The sequence below is a fragment of the Octopus bimaculoides genome, chromosome 1 (assembly GCF_046866305.1).
Source record: "Octopus bimaculoides isolate indiv1 chromosome 1, ASM4686630v1, whole genome shotgun sequence".
NCBI lineage: Eukaryota > Metazoa > Mollusca > Cephalopoda > Octopoda > Octopodidae > Octopus > Octopus bimaculoides.
In genome coordinates, this window is record NC_142928.1 from 97471376 (window position 1) to 97477564 (window position 6189).

Genomic DNA, 6189 nt, shown 5'->3' on the forward strand with positions numbered 1-6189 from the left:
TATGTATATATATGTATATGTATATATATGTATATGTATATATATGTATATGTGTATATATATGTATATGTATATATATGTATATGTATATATATATATATGTATATGTATATGTATATGTATATATATATGTATATATATGTATATGTATATATATGTATATGTATGTGTATGTATGTGTATGTATATGTATGTATATGTATATATATGTATATGTATATATATGTATATATATATATATATGTATATATATATGGGTTAATGTAATCAAGGTAGTCAGAGTATGCGATAGAATACTTAAGATTAGGTTAGTGCTACATCATGGGTTAGCAACCATTATCTCGGTCTATGCTCCTCAGCTGGGGCTACCTGATGGACAGAAATATCAATTTTATGACACCCTCCTGTAGACTACCTCATTGACGAATGACAGAGACCTTCTCTTTGTGGCTGATGACTTCAATGGACATGTTGGACAACATGCAGGGGGCTTCCATGATGGAAATGGAGGCTATGGTTTTGGTTTCCGCAGTGAAGAGGGAACCAGGCTGCTGGAGTTCTGCGATGCAAATGATCTTATGGTTTGCAATACTAACTTCAGGAAAGCTGTCAGTCACCTAGTCACCTACCAATCTGGTAGACACATTAGACAAATTGACTACATCCTCGCCAGCAAAAACCTTCCCAGTCGAAGAATGTACCCCACAACATAGACTAGTAGTTAGCGGCTTCAGTATGAGGGCTAAATGGATGCCCAGAAGATGACCAGCATGGAGGAGAAGGGTCTGGAAGCTTAAAGATCCTGTGATTTAGAGACGTATTACTTGAAGCTTTTGATGAAATAGAGGGGGATGTAGCATCACATAATGTGGAAGACAGCTGGAGGTTTCTACGGGACAACCTGCTGAAGGCCACTGACCAGATCTGTGGATGGTACAAAGTCCCCTCTCAACCCAAGGTAATGTGGTAGTGGAACAATGTTGTTGACAGGGCCATTAGGGATAAGAAATGGGCTTGGAAGGTCTGGAGGAACGATTGTAGCAGGGAATTGTACCAGACTGCCAGAAGGGAAGCTAGGTGACAGGCTTGTTTAGCTAGAAGGGAAGGAGATAAGAAAAAATTTGCCAATGTTCTGTACCGTGAAGACCAAAGACTTGAATTATTTCGTGTTGCAAGACAGTGTGTGAGAGAGAATCGTGATGTCAGAGGAGAGAAATATGGATGATGGTTCACTTGCATTAAACGAGGCTAAAACAAGAGAGATATGGAGACAGCACTATGAAAGGTTGATAAATAAAGAGAATGAATGGGAGAAAGAGAGTCTGCCAAATGCCAATCCAACAGAGGGACCAGCTATCTGAATTGACAGTACCTTGGTAGTTAAAGCAATTAAGGGTATGAAGACAGGGAAAGCCCCTGGCCCATCAGGAATCACCGCAGAGATGCTCAAAATATCTGGCAATGTCGGCTATAGCCTAGTCACCCGTATAGTTAACCAGGTGATACTTGAAGGAGTCATACCCAATGACTAGTGTAGCAGCACTATAGTCCACTGCTACAAAGGTAAAGATGATGCATTAGATACAAATAATTAGAGCTATCAAGTTATTGGATCAGGTAATGAAAATCATGGAGAGGGTCATAGCCCAACTAATTAGAGAGAGAGTCAGTTTAGATGAGATGCAGTTTGGGTTTGTGCCAGGGAAAAGCACCATCGATACTATATTTCTAGTAAGACAGCTGCAGGAGAAATACCTAGCCAAAGATAAAACCTCTGTACCTAGCCTTCGTTGACATGGAGAAAGCCTTTGACAGGGTCCCCTGATCCCTTTTCTGGTTGTCAATGAAGAAACTAGGGATAGATGAATGGTTAGTGAGAGCTGTGCAAGCCATGTGCAGGGATGCTGTCAGTAAGGTGAGGGTTGGCAACGAGTACAGTGAAGAATTCTGAGTAGGGGTGGGGTCCACCAAGGATCAGTCCTCAGCCCCCTCTTATTCATCATAGTCCTTCAGGCAATAACCGAGGAATTCAGGACAGGATGCCCCTGGGAGCTCCTGTATGTTGATGACCTTGCTCTAATTGCTGAGTCACTATCAGAACTAGAGGAAAAGTTTCAGATGTGAAAGCAAGGATTAGAATTGAAGGGCCTTAGAGTCAACTTGGCTAAAACCAAAGTCAGACAAACCACAAATCCCTTCAGGTAGATGGCCCTGCTCGATCTGTAGAAAATGCATAGGTAGAAACTCCACAAGACGTACCCAGTGTAAGCTATGGATACATAAGAAGTGCAGCAATATCAAAGGAAGACTAACTGAGAAGATAGTTTTTGCATGTGGCATATGCTCAGGTGCTGTAAACACTGAAAATGTGCAGAGAACAGCTTCTGTCACATTCCAGGGAGAAAAACTACAAATAGTTGATAGCTTCCATTACCTAGGGGACCAAGTCAGTAGCAGGGGTGGATGCTCTGAAAGTGTAGCTGCTGGAATAAGAATAGCCTGGGCAAAGTTCAGAGAGCTCCTACCTCTGCTGGTGACAAAGGGCCTCTCGCTCAGAGTAAAAGGCAGACTGTATGACGCATGTGTACAAACAGCCATGCTACATCGCAGTGAAACATGGGCCGTGACTGCTGAGGACATGCGTAAGCTTGTAAGGAACGAAGCCAGTATCCTCTGCTGGATGTGTAATGTCAGTGTGCATACCCGACAGAGTGTAAGCACCCTGAGAGAAAAGCTGGATTTAAGAAGCATCAGATGTGGTGTGCAAGAGAGATGACTGCGCTGGTATGGTCATGTGTTTTGAATGAATGAGGACAGCTGTGTGAAAAAGTGTCACACTCTAGCAGTTGAGGGAACCTGTGGAAGAGGTAGACCCAGGAAGACCTGGGATGAGGTGGTGAAGCATAACCTTCAAACATTGGGCCTTACTAAGGCAATGACTAGTGACCGAGACCTTCGGAGATATGCTGTGCTTGAGAAAACCCAACAAGCCAAGTGTGACCATATCCTGTGGCCTATACCAGTGGGTATAACCAGCCCACTTATGAGTACCCTTTCATTCATTGGACAATAAAGTTTGCTTGTGAAGACCTATTGAGGCAAGTGAAATCAAAAGCAAAATCAAAATCAGAATCGTTTTTATTGATTTAGTACTCAAGGCCAAATTACAAATACAGTACAGACACAACATACAATGAATTTAACTAATGGAGTCTCTCCTGAAAACATATTTAAAACTATAAAATAAAATTGTTTTTCTCTTTGTGGCTGTGGGGTAAAAGATTTACTACCCAACCACATGGTTCCGGGTTCAGTCTCACTCTGTGGCACCTTGGGCAACTGTTTTCTACTATAGCCCTGGTCTTGTGAGTGGAAATGGAAACTGAAAGAAACCCTCTGAGTGTATGTAAATATATGTCTTTGTGTTTGTCCCCTGCCAACTCTTTGACAACTGGTATTGGTTTGTTTATGCCTCCATAACCTGGCAGTTCAGCACAAGAGGTCAATAGAATAAGTACCAGGCTTTTTTTTTTTTTTTTTTTGAAATAAAAAGGTACTGGGGTTGATTCATTCAACTAAAACCCTTCAAGGTAGTGCCTCAGCATGGCCACAGTCCAGTGACAAGTAAAAAAGATATGAAAGCAGATTAGTCATCCTATTCACTCACTAACGTAGCATCTGCTTGTAGTTGTATGGTTCAATAAATGTATGGTTCAATAAATGTTCAGATAGCTCTGTTGTTGGGTAAAAGGTAAACAGGATTGTTATGTTGAGCCTTTCTTTTCCTAACTTATTTTTGTAAAAGTGAGATGTTGTGTACAACCATTCCGAAATAGTCTCATTGGTACTTGTTCACATTTAACTCTCTACCATCTTGATAATAGACATGGTTAAAGTTCAAGGTTACAGAGCTATTACTTCTATCTCCTTGATCTCTCTCTCTCTCTCTCTTTCTCTCCAGTGATCTTTTCCCCACCATATGGTTCCACGTTCAGTCCTACTGTATGTCACCTTGGGCAGGTGTCTTCTATTATAGCTCCAGATTGTCCAAAAGCCTTGAGTTGATTTTGATCGTCAGAAATTGAAAAAAGCCTATCACACACACACACACACACACACACAAAATTCTGAAGGAGTTTCGTACATATATATATATACATGGGGAGGGGGTTTCTCCGTTACCACTGCTTGACAACCGATGTATTTATAACACATTATCTTAGCAGTTCGGCAAAAGATTCTGATAAAATAAGTACCAGGATTTTAAAATAAGTCCTGCAGTGTAGTCGCTTGACTAAAATCTGTTTATGATGGTGTTCCAGCATGCCTGCAGTACAGTGATTGAAACGAATGATAAACTTTTAAGTCTTTTAAGATACGTAATGCAGTATTTCAGGGGAGGTAACTCTTGCTAACACCAATGAATTAATTCGAAATATACCTCCCCAAGCCTATTTAAAATCTTTTCATATATATATTTATTTACTTTGACTTGAAAGGAAAACTAATAATAATAATGATAATAATAATAATAATAATAAGAAGAAGAAGAAGAAGAAGAATTTACATTTGTTAAATGAAGACTCTTAAGCATAAATATTAAACTAAAATGTAAAGATGGAAACCACCATTAACCCTTTAGTATTTAAACCAGCCATATCCATCACAAATATCTGTCACACGGAGTTGAGCCTGATACTCAATAGGAGCTTGGACCGAGCAAACATCCCTCCATCTTGGAACCATCTGGATTGTCCAGATATAATGGGAAGAGACCTGAGACCCTCACCTTGTGCCCCTGGTTGCAAGGCAGATGCCTTGTCTGGGATGTCACAGTTAGTGACTCCTTTGCTTCTTCTCACATCCTGGATACTGTGGTCAAGGCAAGATCCACAGCGTCTGCGGCTGAGTGGAATAAAATCCTGAAATACCGCGATCTGTTGGTCAACTACATTTTCCATCCTGTGGCGTTCAAGACGTTTGGTGGGGTTAGACCACTTACTGCAAGATTCTTGTCTTCACTGGCAACTCGCCTTGCAGAGGTAACTGGTGAGCCTCACCATCACACGTGACAATGCTGCAAGTGTGCTGGTGTGTCTCAATAGCCATGAGAAAGGTTTCCCAGTGACCCAAACTTTTTAACCCAAGGTGGTAAATTGTTTTTTTTTTCCCCTTTTTTCTCTTTCTTCTTTCTCTTTTTTTTTTTTATTTTTTAAAATTGTGTTCTCTGTTTTGTCCAGTTTTTTAGTTTGATTTTGTAAAACAGTAAACACTGTGAAGGCAATAAAAATTTTAATCATATTATATTTACTATCAAATTAATAAATAAATTATAAATAAAGTCATTTTTAGCATACAATTAATTAACTCCATGTTTGAAAATTTTAAAATAGTGAAAATTGACTGTTAAAATATTTGAATTTTTATCATTTGCCTTTTCTAAACAGCCCTACTACTGCTCATAGAGACAAAATAAAAAAATAAAAAATATTTTATCAAATAATCTTGTTTAATTCAATAATGGACTTTAATAAATTAAGCAAAAAAATTTCATTTTTAATAAAAAAATAATTTAGACTAATGAAAATAAATATTAGAAACTCTTTGTATCGATTTGTGTTGTCTTTTATCTTGTGTTTGCGCCTAAGAAATAGGTTAGTTTGTATATATGAGTAGTGTCCCTTTAATATCACGCAAAAATTGATAAAAATTTGAGAATTAAAATTAAATACCTTTTTTCTAACGGATAAACTTTTACGAAACCTTTACCAATATATTCCTTTAACATTTCTCTTTTATATTAATATCAATATAATAATTCTTATTCAAAATTAAAAGTATGGCGTGGATTCAAAGTGTCGATGTCGGGCGTTACTACCCGTCAGTCAACCAGTTTGGACTATACGTTTTTTCTCTTAACTTTTGTTCTACAGCATCAGATTTTAAGTATTTTATGTCTAAATGTAGCTTATCACTAGTCAATCATAATTCAAAAAACTATATTTGATTTCGATTAAAACTGAATTAGTGAGACAGCTTGGAAGACGCCGACTACAATAAAAAAACTACGTCAAGAATATTATTCAACTACTACCGTAGTTAAATGATATTTGCACAAATATGTTATGCACATAAGTGAGCACACAGGTACAAAACAAAGTGGAGAAAATAGTACTTGAATACCAAAGG